Source organism: Papaver somniferum, chromosome 11 (genome assembly GCF_003573695.1).
Source record: "Papaver somniferum cultivar HN1 chromosome 11, ASM357369v1, whole genome shotgun sequence".
NCBI classification, from domain to species: domain Eukaryota; kingdom Viridiplantae; phylum Streptophyta; class Magnoliopsida; order Ranunculales; family Papaveraceae; genus Papaver; species Papaver somniferum.
In genome coordinates this window covers 109,250,818-109,268,528 of record NC_039368.1, presented here as the reverse complement: position 1 = coordinate 109,268,528, position 17,711 = coordinate 109,250,818, and the positions used below count along the sequence as shown (strand labels likewise).

The following is a 17,711-nucleotide window of genomic DNA, read 5'->3' as shown; positions in this document are numbered from 1 at the left end:
TAGATTTAGCTTCCTGCAACTGCAATTGTCGTCCTACCAAGATTTCGTGATCATCGATATGCCTATCATGCAAGATTTTTTTTTTACTTTTGCACCATTAGAAGATGTTTATTTCCTCTCCAGTGGTCTCAAACATACTAAACATACTGAACATTTCGATCTTTTACATGCAAGACCAAGATTTGAGAGTGACGGAGAATTACCAAATTCCATTAAGAACAAAAACCCAGGATTTTATCAATCGAATGATCAAAATATCAACGGAAAAAAGGAATCTAAAAACAAAAATAAACATCATGCAAAAAAAAAATCACCTTGAAAAAATCACCGTACAAAAAAAATCACTTTTAAAATATTTTTGATTTATCCGGGTGTTAGTTTGCAGCAAAGCCAAAAAGTCCCGACTTTTTGGGGTGTCCAGTACCTGCAAAACAAAATAACCACCGTCAATAAGTGAACCTTAATGGCAAAAATGATAAACCTTAATATTAAAAAAAAATAAACTCTAACTGTGTGGGCAAAAAAAACTATCGGGAGAACGATGAGATTCCACCCTTGTTGCAGCACTCTATAATTCTATATAGAGAGCATCATGCCAAATTTTACAATTATATATAATGACGAAATAGTAAAAAGTTCCCAGTTAAGGTAACAAAATCTCATACAAAATAGCCACAATTAATTAGTAACCATGAAATAAAGATTATAGAAATCGTGAATTAATTATTAACCATGAAATAATATTTTTTCGATAAGGAAAATAATATGTAAAGATTTTGTTTACATTTTCTTTGTTTTTTTAATTATAGAAAAAAATAAATTAAGAAATATAATTATTGGAAATCATAGTTTCCTGAGTGCTTGTTTGTTTTGTACTAGCTCCATTTTTTGTTTTGTATTAGCTATATTCAAATTATAATTTTTGTTCCAAATCATTCATACATATTACTAACAAAAATCTAACTGATGTGCATGACTACCAACAAAGATTTGCAGAAAAGAGATTCATGACCGGGCTAATCAAGTTTTGCAGAAAAGAGATTTATGACTATGCCAATTTTTTTTTGAAATTTTATTTTTTCTCGAAATAACATTTTTTGGGTATGTAAACGGACATTAGACACTTGATAATCATTCGATTTATTTTCTGATTGCGTGATGATCATTCGATTTATTTTTTAATTATCATGAAAAAATCGTGATTTGATATATCATTGGCATGTTATATAGAGAATCACACTTCCATTAAATTTTTAAAAATCAAAATAAATATTTTCTTTTTCTAAATATTAATAAAACACCATTCCCCCCTCCTAATAATCCATCCTTACCCAAACTTCTTCTTTTACCCGACCAACACCTGCAGTGTTCTACTCCTCCATTAGACCAGTCTTCATCTCCATCTCCATCTCCAACGATTTCAGCTAAGTTTTACTGCCATTGAAAAGGTGTTGATTTAAACCGTATCAATATCATCACCGCTTTTCATCTCCATCCATCTGGATTTCATGCAACTGAAGATGATGGTTAACCGGTGATTATGGTGATGATTTGTTGGATTCTCTCTGTCTTAGATTAGGTAAACGATTCTCTATCTACTCTTGTTCGATCGATAATCAATTTTGGTTGTATTAAACTGGTGATTTTTTCTGGGTAAAAAATTAGGGGAAATCAATTCGCTTTGGTTGAGTATTGAATTGGGTTGTGGCTGTCGAGGGATTATATTTGATGGGTTTTTTTATTAGATTTGAAAATATTTTACTTCAGAAGCTAAATTTTTCCACACTATTTTGATATAAGTTAGGGACCTGAATAACATACCTAATCGATTTCGATCAAGCTTCATCCATGTTGTAGTAGGCAGAAGCTGAAGGCTTCCCTTTCTCTATCAATGCGATCTATTTGCTTTTGTATTACTACTGTTACTCACTTAAGGTAATAAATTTGATATTTGCAGGAAGATCTGTGGTGTATTGATATTTGCAGTAAGAACTGTGGTGTATTGGTTGGTAGATAGTGGAATGCAATTGGGAAGGATTCCGATTTTTATGGGAGGTATTGTTTTAATCTCGCCGCCAATTCAACTCTTGCGCTCCCCTAACAACTGTGTTTTTCTTCTTATTCCCCTTAGTCTCCTTATGGAATCCAATTTTTTTGTTCCTTGCTAGTTTGGTGGCTATGATATTAGTAATCCATCTGGGCTGGGGTTTTGAAATCCCTAATTACGATTTTTTGAGGGGCTTGAAACTCTGAAGGCCCTGTTTGCTATTTATTTGCTGACAAAAAAGAAATACTGCATTACTGGACAATGTTGTTATTGTTTCCATGTTTGCTTACCTTGTCGTACCCGTGTCCAATCTGTTTGTCTGCCCATTGTCTTACAATATGTGTTTTTTTACTAGTCTTGTGTTCTAAATAATGGTCCATTTTATGGTGAACTCAGTGAACGGGGGAGTCCAGATTATGGATTGTATATGTGATGAGCATGTGGACTTGGCATCCCTCAAACGGTGCTACACTATATAACCATCACAGAAATTAAACCCTAACCTGACGTGATCGTTGGCATTCCAGATTCTGGTAAATATACAGCTGAATTTGCAGCTTATTGAGTTGAAGTATGTACTAGCCCTTGAAATTTTATGAGTCGAGAATGAGAATTTCAGTTTTATACTTGAAATTGTAGGTATATGGTCTGAGCCAGAGAGCTTTAATGAGGAAGGATTAGGTACTGTTCCTAAGAGAACTGCAATAGGTTGCTGGTGATCAGTTCACAGTCAAGATCTGCAGTATGTAGTTAATACTTTTTCATCAAAACTTCGAAATGAATAAAAAAATTCTACGTTTTAATGCATCATTTGACATTGAAGTTTGCAGGAAATATTTGGTGCTCGTTTCTACTCTACTCTAAAGTAATTGAAGTATGGACCACTTTAGAGTCCTTCGACAAAACCATTGTGCGGTCACATCGTGACAACAATGGCCATGGACCAGCGTGATCCACAATAGTTAATAATGTGAGCTTATTTGGTATTATGTCCTATTAAAAAGTAGCCTTTGTTATCCTATGTGTTGGGTTTAATTTGTTATGAATTAAAATTTCTTACCAAATTGATTTATTTGGTGCAGGTAATGAGAAAGAAGAGAGCTGATATAACTGATATTCACCAAAAAGAATGTTTGTGCAGTTATATACTCCATTATGGCATGCAGCTGCTCCAAATGGATCAGTTAACTATACTTGACAAAGAAGTAAGAATTTTTCTCTACTTGGATCTTATTTCAAGCCAATGAATTTCAAATTGACTGATAAAATTTATGTATGTTGTTACAGGGAATAGGATTTTTTCCTTCGGAAACGTCTCTGGAATGCATGGTGAAGTTCTCTGATTACTTTCTTGTTGCTGTATCCCCTGGAAATCGAATTAAGGGTTACAATAAGTAATTCCTTTTCTTGTTTTCAGCTTCTTTAATTCATGTATTCAATTTTACTCAGTTCTTGATTGTGATTTGTGTTTAGTTATGGAATTAGGGTTAAACGAACTTTCTTTTTGTAGGCACTGGAGTTATTCAAAGAAATAATAATCAAAAGCATTGCAAGATAACTGAGACAAATTGTCCGTGTGCAGACTTGGTTGAGGCGTTTATCAAAATAATAGAGGAGAACGCTGACAAAATGTAAGTTTTATCTGCTACTCCTTGATACTTTTGCATTACAAGATTATGTTTGTTAGGCTAGTTTTTTTATCTGATGGAAAGCATTCTTTAAAACAGTGATAAGGTAGATCATTTGGAAATATGGATGCACTCCACCGCCAGCGAGCAATCTATGAACTACTTGGCTCAAGTAAGCATCTTTGTATCATAATTTTGATCACTGCTTTAGATGGTACAAGATGGTCGGTTTCTGTTTTTCCTAATGTAGGCAATAGATTACTTCAGTAAGGTGTGATACTAATGTGAAGTGAACCTTCTATTGTTGGAGAGCTTTCCCGAACAAAAAGACTCTGATATGCTGTAAATTGGCATCTAGATGAAAACTACGTGGAGCCTAAATTAGGTGCTAGCTAGTTAGTGGCATTCCTCTTACCTGTACCAAGTCATTTCAGTTGCCAAAATTTGCTTGCTCCCAAGGCTCAAGCCCACACTAGGACAGTGTACAATTACTACTCATAATCAATTTTTATTGAACAATCTTTTTTCACATTCTTGAATGATTGAATCGGTCATCCTGTCAGTCATTGATTGTTGAATACCATTTTTTTCTCAAGCTTGGGTTTACATACGAAGGCAAAAGGCTTGATGGTGAGGCACATGCTGTCACGAGATGGCTCCCAAGTCTCTGGGATGGTAATTTATCTCACCGATGTACAATATACCAGTGCTACTCTTTTTTTCTCCCATATATTTTTCTAGTTATGTTGTTAGTAATCCTTATTGATCTTTTAACAGTAAGCTAACATGCATTATGGCTGGTTTTTGTTCAGGCCTAACAGGAAGTGGATTATGGAGGATCCGAGTGTTCATTTTTATTGTTGGACAGGTTACGCGTCATATTAAGGGGCTGCATGAATTTGAGGAGCATAGCTCATTGTGTTATCTTTGAATTGTTTTGGGTTAAATTTCATAACAAATAGAACGATTCTGTTGTACTTGTGTTTTGAGAATGCATGAACTGCAGATTGAAAAATAAGAAATTGCAGGCCTGTGTCCAGGTTTAGTTTTAGCTGTGTTACAGGCCTGTAAACTGGAAGTCCAGGTCCATGAAAATGATCTGGATTACCCATTTTTTTTAATTGTTACTGAAACGATTGTCACGATATAACTGTGACAAAAATTGTGAAGCAAAAACAACGTGTCATCATCTTACTGTTTTTACAAATGAGAGTAATAGTTTAATCGTTACAAAAGCCGTGATAAAAGGACGACACGTGTCCGTTGGATAACCGTTATAAAATAATGGCAACACTAATATGTTGCTTTATTCTTGACAAAAATGACTCGTGTCACTTAGATAATCGATGCAAGGATCCGGTAACAATAATAAATGTTGTTGTATATATGACTTTAAGACACGTGTCACATTCACAATTGTTATAAATAAAGAGTAACAGTTAAACCGTTAAGATAAACGTGACAAATATAACACGTGTCACAATCATAAAGTTAGGCCAACCGTGGCTATTAATTATTGTAATGTTTTTTGCATGGCCAACGTCACAGATAAGACCGCTACAAAAAGCAATCACAATTATTAATCACAACGTTTTAACAACAGGTTATAACCGTTACAAATCTTATCAGTAGCATGTATAGCCTGTGACAAAATCCTGTAAATGGTGTAGTGTCTGTTATTCTGGTGGTAGAGGACAAACTAACCAAATATAGCCACTTCATTGGCCTTCATCATCCTTACACAGCTTCTTATGTAGCTAGAGAGTTTATCCATCATGTCTTCAAGGTACATGGCCCACCTGCCTCAATTTTCTCTGACAGAGGCAAATTGTCACTAGCTATTTTTTGGCAGGATCTTTTCAAGGTAATGGGCACTCAACTAAACTTGAGCACAACCTACCATCTACAGACTGATGGTCAAACTGAAAGGGTCAACTCTTGTCTTGAAAACTACTTGAGATGCATGTGTGGTCACCACCCAAAAAATGGCATCTCTGGCTTCCACTAGCATAATGGTGGTAAAACACCAACTATCATACCAACTTGAAGATGAGCCTATTTCAGGCTCTTTATGGCGCCTACACTCCACCACACATATCCTTCCCATCTACTGTTACAACCTCAGTTGCTGCTGTTGGGGAGTATTTAAAACAAAGAGATGTTGTGAATTCTGAAAAAGCGGGGGTCTAACAATACCACCCGATATTTCGTTTAGAAACCTGTATGGACAACTCCAATACAATTCCAGGAGAATCAACTAGACAGTCAGACTCAATCAGGGAAAAGTATCCAAGAGTTATATCTCAGTTTCTCAAATCAATCTGCAATCGAACAGATAGAAATATGTGAAACGGATTAATATGAGAAAAAACTTGAATGGTACCAAAGACCAATTTTTAAGTGTCAATCAATTTCAATCAACAACCAAAGGTTGGATTTACCAATTGATTGAACTACGCGCAACCTGTGATATTTCAATTATATAGAAAATATAATGAGGAAAAGAAACAACACAAACACCAGAAGTTTTGTTAACGAGGAAACCGAAAATGCAAAAAAAAAACCCGGGACTTAGTCCAGATTGAACAACACACTGTATTAAGCCGCTACAGCCACTAGCTTACTAAAAGATTAAATTCGGACCGAAATGCAGTTGATCCCTAATCAATCTCCCACTGATCAAGGTACAGTTGCGTTCCTTACGTCTCTAAATCCCAACAGGACTTGATTCCCTTAGCTGATCTCACGCACAACCAAGAGTTGCTACGACCCAAAGTCGAAGACTTATAAACCAATCTGTCTCCCACAGAAAAGTCTATTCAGATAGATGAATCTGTCTCCCACAGAATTCTGTCTTATGATAAATCAAGGTGTACCTGAACCAATTGATAATCCGGTCTTATATTCCCAAAGAACAGCCTAGGAATATCAATCACCTCACAATAACTTAACATATGGAAATAGAACAAGTTATTGTGGAATTACAAAGAACGAGACAAAGAGCTTTGTGGTTACTTTTTAGATATTACCTATCGGAGATAAATCTCGAGCCAATCTTAGAGAAGATAGTACTCAATATTAAAGAAAAAATATCAAAATACGCAACTACAGAGAAAATAGTTGGATCTGGCTTCAGAATCCCAATGAATTCTTTAAGTCGTTAACCTACACGGTTTTGGAAAAGCCCAAGGTTAATGGAGAATCGACTCTAGTCACAACTAGTACCATACACGAGGTGTAGGGATTAGGTTTCCCAGTTGCTAGAGTTCTCCTTTATATAGCTTTCAAATCAGGGTTGCTTAGTTAGCTTAGAAACTAAGCATTCATTCATCGTTAGATGAAATCCTGATTTAAGATGCGAACTAAGTCTTTCTTGAAACCAAAGCAATATCTCTCCATTGTTAGATTAACTTAGCTTGTCACACACAAATGAAATACACTTCATTAAAATTTGGGTAACCATACCTAAACGTGTACATGAGGTTGGTTCAATAATAGTCAACCACAGTTAGCCATACAAACACTTTTGTCTAATCCACATTCATCTAACACATATAGATCACTTATGATGATCAAAGATAATCAAAGGATCTAATTGTGTTTTTCATAGAGTTGTTCAATTCTCAATAATCACATAGAAGTATATATGATTCAATTGAGACAAAATGAGATTGATTCATAAGCACAAGAATCAATTCATGAAATGTATTTTTTCATGAGTATGAAATCTTACTTTACCGATTTAAGAACTTGAATTACTTAAGTTTGCGAACGGGTATGCAAACTTAAGTTCTGGACTTGGTCACAAGCAAACAGTTTGCAAACGGGTACGTGAACTTTAGATCCGGACCGAACTCAGTTGAAACCGTTTACGAACGGGTACGTAAACTTGGTTCTCGGACTTCAACAATTAAATCAGTTTGCGAACGGGTATGCAAACTTAAGTACCCTGACTTAAAAAATTGACTTAAGTACCTGTCAAAACAGTTCGTACACTAAGTACACAAACCGTAATGTATCTAGACATGTTTTAGCTCTTAACTCCCATTTCAATCATTGAAACATTCTTAGAAGAAAACAATGGACGTCTCGCACACACCATTAGCTAATAAGAAATTTTCAAGTAATCGAATGATCAATACGAAACTTTCCAAGTCGATATCACGTAACTGTCTCACACAAATCATGTAAGATGTTTCATGGTAATTTCCACCTGATCATCTTTTGACGTGAAGTCAAGAATTACGATGAATGTAGCTAAGACAGAAAGCTACCAACACATATTTCGATAAAAAGATAAGCGAGTTATACTCAGCTCGAAATATCAAATGTGTATGATATGAAAGACTATATCATATACGATTTATGTCTCAATAGGAGATAAGTAAGAATATAATAGACTTCTGAAGGATAGACAAGTTTTAGTCTCCACATACCTTTATGTTGATGAAGTTCCTCCGAGTTCTTCAGTAGATCTTCGTCTTCAGTTGTAAGCACTTTTAAGTCTAAAGCTCAACTATACAATCTATCCTAGTCCGAAACTCCTATAGGTAGACTAGAAAACAAGACTCTAGTTTTGATCAACTAAACTCGACAAGCAAGCTTGAGATAGAAACGTTTGCGAGTTCGATCAAGCGATGCTCTAACAATTTTTATCTTGAAGGACACCCTTAATCGCTCTCACGAGAGGATAAATTTTTTTGCTAATATGAAAAGAACAGAAAAAGCTTTTGAAGTGGGTGATAGAGTCTACTTGAAGGTCCAACCATACATGCAAACTTATGTGGCATTAAGGAAAAATTTAAGCTTGCAGCTAAGTATTACGGACCATTCACTATCCTATAGAAAGTTGGAAAGCAACATACAACATGTCTTCCAACTGAAGAAACAGATTTGTATTCATACTTCTCCATCCCCTATGATTATAGTTTTTCAATGGTTGTGGTGATATTGGTAAAAATGGTTCGAACTCTAAGACTTGTGAAAGCAGAGTTTTTAGATTTAATAAATAAATTATACACAAATAGTAACAATGGGCGAGAGGTATTGGGACTAAGGACTTGGCTTATTCTCATGCATTTGGTACATTTCATTTATTCTTAACAATTACCGCTCAATACATAAAATGTATGGACTCTCATTTTGCCAAAATAGATTCTCAGAATATTAGTTATAAATCGTAAGCATGGGACATCAAACATTTAAGCAAGCATGCCGCATCAAATAAAATGATAACTAATTAATCAAAATCATTTTTCAATTTTAAATTAATGCAAAAGTCATAAAAAAGAATAAATTAAATTTACCACAATGATGAAAATCGCCTCCTCCGTCGTCCCAATGTTGGGTTTTAGCTCATCATAGTAAAAATGCTCTCAAAATATTTAATTATGGCTCAAAAAAGGTGTACAAATGATGAAATGGAGAAAATGATGAAAATCAGGTGTTTGCAACGTTTATAATTGTTGCAAACACCGTTACAAAGAACGATAAAAGTATATTGTTGTATGCGTAGCTGACTACGACCCACAACACTGGTCGTTGTCACTATTGAAGAACGACGGTCTTTGGCTGTCTGTTCTTCGTGTTCTTCATCTTCATCAATGGCAGCAGCAGCAGCAGAGAAAAATGGTGGATTCTTCTCTGCATCGCTCTCCTCTCTTCTCCCAACTCTCGACCCCTTTCTCTTACACCAAAGCAACTTATTTATACTCCACAGGATAAGAGAATCAAGCGTAATAACTCCCGAAATTATTTCTTTCCTCCGCTGCAAATACGTGAATATTTTCTTTTATTGGGAATAAAACTCTGACGATTCTTTCCCTTGTTTACGTTTCTCAAGTGATTACCTTCCCTGTTTAAGTCAAACAGGGTAATATGACTCCATATCGGAAACAAAATCTCCAAATATCTCGTCCAAAATCTTGATTGAAATTCTGCCAGTTCTCATGCATATTTTGTCGCCAAAATTTGGTTTTTGAAATGAAGAAGATGGTGTCCCCTATCCAACCTGGGGGTGCGAATAGCAATTGTAGTGGAAATAGTAATTTTGGGGTGGAAATAATAAATTTTTTGGATTCCTCCAGCACATTTCTGGGACGCTTCCGGTGCATTTCTGGGGTGGCTTTAGTAATTTTCTCCGGGGTGTAAAATACTACTTTTTGAGCCCATTTCACCGCAAGGGTTTATTTCTCTAAAAATACCTACAAAGACATAAAATAAAACAATAAATATAAAATCGAGCACTAACAATACATACAATTGAGACATATTAGACACATAAATGTGTCTATCACACCCCCAAACTTATTATTTGCTAGTCCTCGAGCAAAATTAATATAGAAAATAAAATCCTAACTCACTAGGTGTCCCTAGTGACCGAGTTAATTTCGGGAGGGTTTACCAGAGGTGTACCCACAAAACCTTTACTCCAGACCCTAGCTATCTACACAGAACCTTGGAAGGCACTAAAGAACCTCATTGGTTGGCATACTTATTGCTTATGGGAGGAAGAACACTGATGCGAAATTCCAATTGTTGTACACGAGTTTGCACTCAAGCATACTAAAATTCATATAAGTGACAGAGCTCTACTAAGATAGTTTCACTATGGACATCATACTCGGAGTCAAACTAATCACATGAAAAGATCAAGAAGATGGAAAAAGAAAAATGTGGATGGTTGAAAAGTGAAAGGTGTTTCCCATATCTGTCTGAAGGCCTCTGCCAAGATGAGACTAACCTAAATGACTGAGATACCGGTCTGACTAACATCAACACACTGGCATATACAAGGGCACCAGTGGTCAATAATCCTAACTCTAGGTCAACACAACTGGCATATACAAGGGTACCAGTGGTCGACTTTATTGAATTTTATTCCGTTTGGTCTAATGGTCAGGTCTCAATTTTTCTTTTTCTTTCTTTTTCATTTTTTTTTCATTTTTTTTCATTTTTTTAAGGTATCTCTTATCACTCTATTTCATCCTAGCAATGGTAACAACTTGAATCGTGTGCCCCACCAAATCACTTAAAATAAAATAAAAATAAAAATAGAAAGCGAAAAGGACTCAACGATATATGGTGAAACTATCATGTTATTTCTAACACCTGAGCTCTGTGCTTTTATGAATAGACTCTTCTAGATGTTTCCATCTAATCAGATTGGTTCCTCAACTCCTATAACCAAAATTTTCCCATCCACTTAGATTGGTTAGTGCAAACCTTAATAGGCATAAATTTCTAGGCTATGGAGTTTATTTATTGCAACTAAAAATTTTCTCCCATACCCCCAACCTTAAATCTAATATTGTCCTCAATGTTCTAAAGGTGAAATTAAAAGCATGAACAATGAGAAACTGTTACCATTTGAAGAAAAAGAGTTAAGGAAGGATATTACCGTGTTGCATGAGATTGGGTTACCTCCCAAGAAGTGCTAAGTTTAAAGTCTTCAGCCAGACTTTGGAAAGGGTTAGTCAACTCGAACTATAAAGTAACAGTCGAAATAACTGTGGGTCTTCAAAACCAAATAGAGCTGACCAAAGGAAACTGCAATAAACCAAGAAAGTGAACAATACTAGCATGCTCTTACCTAGTTTCCTGATTAAGAAATTTATATCTAATTGTGGTTCAGGTTCAGGTTCTATAAAAGGGTCTAAATAGAATATTTTCATTGGCTGCGTTTCTTCATAGGTGAGATCTGAATTATTAGGTCCTAGAGTCTGTAAAAACTCAGATAAGAACTTAGAATCACAAAATAATAACCTAAACAACTGAGGATCCTCTAAGTCAATCAGGTTTTACTTACATAGTTGACCACAGTGAGAGTAGTGGTCATTCTTAAGAAAATGTGACGATTCTATTAACCTAAAGTACTTAGGCTTAGTCTCAGAACTTAATAAGTGACACATTTGAGATCTATACATTCCCACAATTGGAAGAAAACTATTTGGTGGGAAAACAAAATCAATCTGGGTATCATAGCCTGGGAAAACCACATCAACCAGAGGATGGGTTTCTAACGATTGACCTTCTTCTTGGACATCATTAGGTTCGGGAAAACGAGTATGAAGGTAATCTTGTAAAATGGTCGAGGCAGAGATATAAATTCCTAAGTGAAGGGACTTTCTGAGAGTTAAAGGTATGGCACTAGGGAAGTGATAATCACCCCCAAACTTAGAGTTTTCAGTGTCACTAGATAGACCTCTAATTATTTCTTGAATTTCCGTATCTTCAGAGTCCTTAAAATATTCAAGAGATTCTTCTAAGTTATTATCAGGTAGTACATCTTTACTCATCTCTACGGGTCTATCTTCTTCGTCTAAGACTCTTGTTTCTAAGTCGCTAGACTCTAAAACATCATTTTCGAAATAAACCTGTTCCTCTAAACCACTATCGGCTTCGTAATCAAAAGGAAAAACTACATCGTCTAAAACGGTGGTATCCCTAATCAAATCCTCGTCCTTTTGAATAGGTGAATAATCATAAAAATTATTTGGATTTGAACTAGAAATAATATAATCATTATAAAGCTCAATTGGATTAATAGATTCCTGATCACTATGCCTACATATTTCAGATTCTTCATTACTATTATCCTCATCATCATAATAGGATGAAGATGATTGAACCTTATCTAAACAAGTAGTGTCTTTTATTCTAACCTCGTCCTCTAAATCATGCAAATATTCACTATTGATATCAAAGGTAAAATTGGAAACACTATTTTGGAAATTTAGATTATTTCGAGCAATACTTTCTTTCGTCTCTAACTCAAGTCTACGTGTCGACTCAGCTATCCTCTCAAGGGTCTTTTCCAAATAAAGTTCCCTTAGTGTTGGATCTAAGTTTTGAGTTAATCTATTGAGGATATCTTCTACAGATTCAGTTGTTGTTGCAGTCCTTTCGTCCATAACTACGTTGTTCACCTCATCTAATTTATACGTCGATTCAGCTAACTGACGTGATGACTCAGCTAAATTCCTGAGAGACTCTTCTAGAGAAGGAATAGAAACTGAAGGATCATAAAAAGGACTACTTTTCAATAGTTTGATTGTATCCTCAAAATACGAAGAACTAGTATTATAATCTTCTTGCTCATATGACTGATGCACATGCGGATAGTAATTGGGCTCACTATGGTATGAACCATAACCTTGAAAAGGTTGGCGTTCCCAAACACTACTCTCACCATGGTCATAATACTGATGATATCCATATTCAAATTCAGGTCGATACTCATTGTATTGGCTTCTATTGTACCAGTTTGGCATTCTTAATTTGCAAGGGAATTCTACACAATCACAAACAAGGCCGACTCAACCAAATCAAAACTATAAAATCTAGCAAACAAAAAGCATGATGGCTCCACTTAGATTGTTTCTAGACCAGCTTCTATCTTTCGAAAGGGAATTCGTTGCAATTTGAGAAAACCCCTCTGGAATCAATCCGAGTCAAAGTAAGTTGAATAGAGGCGAGGGAAGCTTAGTAGAGCTTTGATACCCAAGGCCTCACCGCATTATAAGGCGGCGCAGTCACGCATTCAACTCACAGAAACTATCATGAACTTTGAAGTGTGCTTAAAGAGCAACCAATATTTTTCGAACGAGTTTCCTATTAAGCTCGTTACCCTATCGGTCTCGTTCTATTCCAAACTTTACAACTTAGGTTCGCGTTCGGTTTCGTTTTCCTAAGGCGGGAAAGAAGGAAACGGTGATGAAATCCGAACCTTTATCTTGTTTTGACTAGGCCTTGCCCTTTACTAGGAATATAAAAATAGTCAGTTTCTTCCTCAATCAATTATCACTTTAAGGAATACAGTAAACCCGCTTGCAGGAGATTCGCGGGTGATTCGATGGACTTACCTCCCGTACCAGACGGGCGATGAACCGCTGAAGTCGACTCGGGCCACTGACTCCGGTGTCAGTGTGCGAACCCGAGGGGCCGAGACGATATCGTAATCGTCGTCCTTCCCAGCAAACAGTTTATATTTATTTTTATTAATTATATAACCCATCCGTAGGGTTTAAAAAAATGTCCAATGTTCAATGTCCGGAAAAAAAATGTCCAAAAATAAAAGATTACAAAAAATAAAAACCTTAATTACAGTTTCTAAAAAAATTAATAATAATAATAAAAAAAAATATCTAAAAAAATAATAAATAATAAAAAAAAAGTCCTTCGTCTTTTTTTTTCCGTTCTTTTTGCTTTACGCTCTAGCTCCTAGTCTTTATGAAATCGTCAAAATTCTTGACAACTTCTTCTTTTTTTCTTTTCTTTTCGATCCAAGCCTCAAAACCTGTATCACATAGACAAATACCCAAAGAACGTAAAAAAGAACAAAGAAAAAATAATTCTAAAAAAATTCTACCTAAACACAAATCCGCGTCGGTGACGCTAAAATGGTTATAGTTTCCAATGGTTGTGGTGATAGTGGTAAAAATGGTTCGAACTCTAAGACTTGTGAAAGCAGAGTTTTTAGATTTAATAAATAAATTATACACAAATATTAACAATGGGCGAGAGGTACTGGGACTAAGGACTTGGCTAATTCTCATGCATTTGGTACATTTCATTTATTCTTAACAATTATCACTCAATACATAAAATGTATGGACTCTCATTTTGCCAAAATAGATTCTCAGAATATTAGTTATAAATCGTAAGCATGGGACATCAAACATTTAAGCAAGCATGCCGCATCAAATAAAATGATAACTAATTAATCAAAATCATTTTTCAATTTTAAATTAATGCAAAAGTCATAAAAAGAATAAATTAAATTTACCACAATGATGAAAATCGCCCCCTCCATCGTCCCAATGTTGGGTTTTAGCTCATCATAGTAAAAATGCTCTCAAAATATTTAATTATGGCTCAAAAAAGGTGTACAAATGATGAAATGGAGAAAATGATGAAAATCGGGTGTTTGCAACTTTTATAATTGTTGCAAACACCGATACAAAGAACGATAAAAGAATACCCGTTGTTGTCTGCGTAGCTGACTACGACCCACAAAGACTGGTCGTTGTCACTGTTGAAGAACGACGGTCTTTGGCTGTCTGTTCTTCGTGTTCTTCATCTTCATCAATGGCAGCAGAAGCAGCAGAGAAAAATGGTGGATTCTTCTCTGCAGCGCTCTCCTCTCTTCTCCCAACTCTCGACCCCTTTCTCTTACACCAAAGCAACTTATTTATACTCCACAGGATAAGAGAATCAAGCGTAATAACTCCCGAAATTCTTTCTTTCCTCCGCTGCAAATACGTGAATATTTTCTTTTATTGGGAATAAAACTCTGACGATTCTTTCCCTTGTTTACGTTTCTCATGTGATTACCTTCCCTGTTTAAGTCAAACAGGGTAATATGACTCCATATCGGAAACAAAATCTCAAAATATCTCGTCCAAAATCTTGATTGAAATTCTGCCAGTTCTCATGCATATTTTGCCGCCAAAATTTGGTTTTTGAAATGAAGAAGATGGTGTCCCCCTATCCAACCTGGAGGTGCGAATAACAATTGTAGTGGAAATAGTAATTTTGGGGTGGAAATAGTAATTTTTTTTGGATTCCTCCGGTGCATTTTTGGGGTGCCTATGGTACATTCTGGGGTGTCTTTAGTAATTTTCTCCGGGGTGTAAAATACTACTTTTTGAGCCCATTTCACCGCAAGGGTTTATTTCTCTAAAAATACCTACAAAGACATAAAATAACACAATAAATATAAAATCGAGCACTAACAATACATACAATTGAGACATATTAGACACATAAATGTGTCTATCACACCCCCAAACTTATTATTTGCTAGTCCTCGAGCAAAACTAATATAGAAAATAAAATCCTAACTCACTAGGTGTCCCTAGTGACCGAGTTAATCTCGGGAGGATTTACCAGAGGTGTACCAAGAAAACCTTTACTCCAGACCCTAGCTATCTACACAGAACCTTGGAAGGCACTAAAGAACCTCATTGGTTGGCATACTTATTGCTTATGGGAGGAAGAACACTGATGCGAAATTCCAATTGTTGTACACGAGTTTGCACTCAAGCATACTAAAATTCATATAAGTGACAGAGCTCTACTAAGATAGTTTCACTATGGAAATCATACTCGGAGTCAAACTAATCACATGAAAAGATCGAGAAGATGGAAAAAGAAAAATGTGGATGGTTGAAAAGTGAAAGGTGTTTCCCATATCTGTCTGAAGGCCTCTGCCAAGATGAACCTAACCTAAATGACTGAGATACCGGTCTGACTAACATCAACACACTGGCATATACAAGGGTACCAGTGATCAATAATCCTAACTCTAGGTCAACACAACTGGCATATACAAGGGTACCAGTGGTCGACTTTACTGAATTTTATTCCGTTTGGTCTAATGGTTAGGTCTCAATTTTTCTTTTTCTTTCTTTTACATTTTTTTTTCATTTTTTTTTATCTTTTTTTCATTTTTTTAAGGTATCTCTTATCACTCTATTTCATCCTAGCAATGGTAACAACTTGAATCGTGTGCCCCACCAAATCACTTAAAATAAAATAAAAATAAAAATAGAAAGCGAAAAGGACTCAACGAGATATGGTGAAACTATCATGTTATTTCTAACACCTGAGCTCTGAGCTTTTATGAATAGACTCTTCTAGATGTTTCCATCTAATCAGATTGGTTCCTCAACTACTATAACCAAGATGTTCCCATCCACTTAGATTGGTTAGTGCAAATCTTAATAGGCATAAATTTCTAGGCTATGGAGTTTATTTATTGCAACTAAAAAGTTTCTCCCATACCCCCAAACTTAAATCTAACATTGTCCTCAATGTTCTAAAGATGAAATTAAAAGCATGAACAATGAGAAACTGTTACCATTTGAAGAAAAAGAGTTAAGGAAGGATATTACCGTGTTGCATGAGATTGGGTTACCTCCCAAGAAGTGCTAAGTTTAAAGTCTTCAGCCAGACTTTGGAAAGGGTTAGTCAACTCGAACCATAAAGTAACAGTCGAAATAACTGTGGGTCTTCAAAACCAAATAGAGCTGACCAAAGGAAACTGCAATAAACCAAGAAAGTGAACAATACTAGCATGCCCTTACCTAGTTTCCTGATTAAGAAATTTATATCTTATTGTGGTTCAGGTTCAGGTTCTATGAAAGGGTCTAAATAGAATATTTTCATTGGTTGCGTTTCTTCATAGGTGAGATCCGAATTATTAGGTCCTAGAGTCTGTAAAAACTCAGATAAGAACTTAGAATCACAAAATAATAACCTAAACAACCGAGGACCCTCTAAGTCAACCAGGTTTGACTTACATATTTGACCACAGTGAGAGTAGTGGTCATTCTTAAGAAAATGTGTCGATTCTATTAACTTAAAGTACTTATGCTTAGTCTCAGAACTTAATACGTGACACATTTGAGATCTATACGTTCCCACAATTGGAAGAAAACTATTTGGTGGGAAAACAAAGTCAATCTGGGTATCATAGCCTGGGAAAACCACATCAACCAGAGGATGGGTTTCTAAGACTGAACTTCTTCTTGGACATCATTAGGTTCGGGAAAACGAGTATGAAGGTAATCTTGTAAAATGGTCGAGGCAGAGATATAAATTCCTAAGTGAAGGGACTTTCTGAGAGTTAAAGGTATGGAACTAGGGAAGTGATAATCACCCCCAAACTTAGAGTTTTCAGTGTCACTAGATAGACCTCTAATTATTTCTTGAATTTCCGTATCTTCAGAGTCCTTAAAATATTCAAGAGATTCTTCTAAGTTATTATCAGGTAGTGCATCTTTACTCATCTCTAGGGGTCTATCTTCTTCGTCTAAGACTCTTGTTTCTAAGTCGCTAGACTCTAAAACATCATTTTCGGAATAAACATGTTCCTCTAAACCACTATCGGCTTCGTAATCAAAAGGAAAAACTACATCGTCTAAAACGGTGGTATCCCTAATCAAATCCTCGTCCTTTTGAATAGGTGAATAATCATAAAAATTATTTGGATTTGAACTGGAAATAATATAATCATTATAAAACTCAATTAT

The 17,711-nt window shown here is 35.6% G+C and overlaps 1 long non-coding RNA gene across 3 annotated transcripts; it reads left to right on the top strand.

The window, feature by feature from the left end:
- Positions 1-1,075: 1,075 nt before the first annotated feature.
- On the top strand, positions 1,076-4,851 carry LOC113323520. 3 transcript variants are annotated; one of them, XR_003347679.1, is made up of 12 exons: positions 1,076-1,101; positions 1,367-1,579; positions 1,958-2,055; positions 2,444-2,580; positions 2,687-2,789; positions 2,871-3,017; positions 3,130-3,252; positions 3,335-3,441; positions 3,558-3,678; positions 3,775-3,847; positions 4,272-4,350; positions 4,488-4,851. It is a non-coding gene; the product is annotated as an uncharacterized LOC113323520 (long non-coding RNA). The 3 variants fall into 3 exon arrangements; XR_003347680.1 differs by lacking the exon at positions 1,076-1,101 and having other exon boundaries at positions 1,340-1,579; positions 2,878-3,017; XR_003347678.1 differs by lacking the exon at positions 1,076-1,101 and having other exon boundaries at positions 1,340-1,579.
- The last annotated feature ends 12,860 nt before the right edge of the window (positions 4,852-17,711 follow it).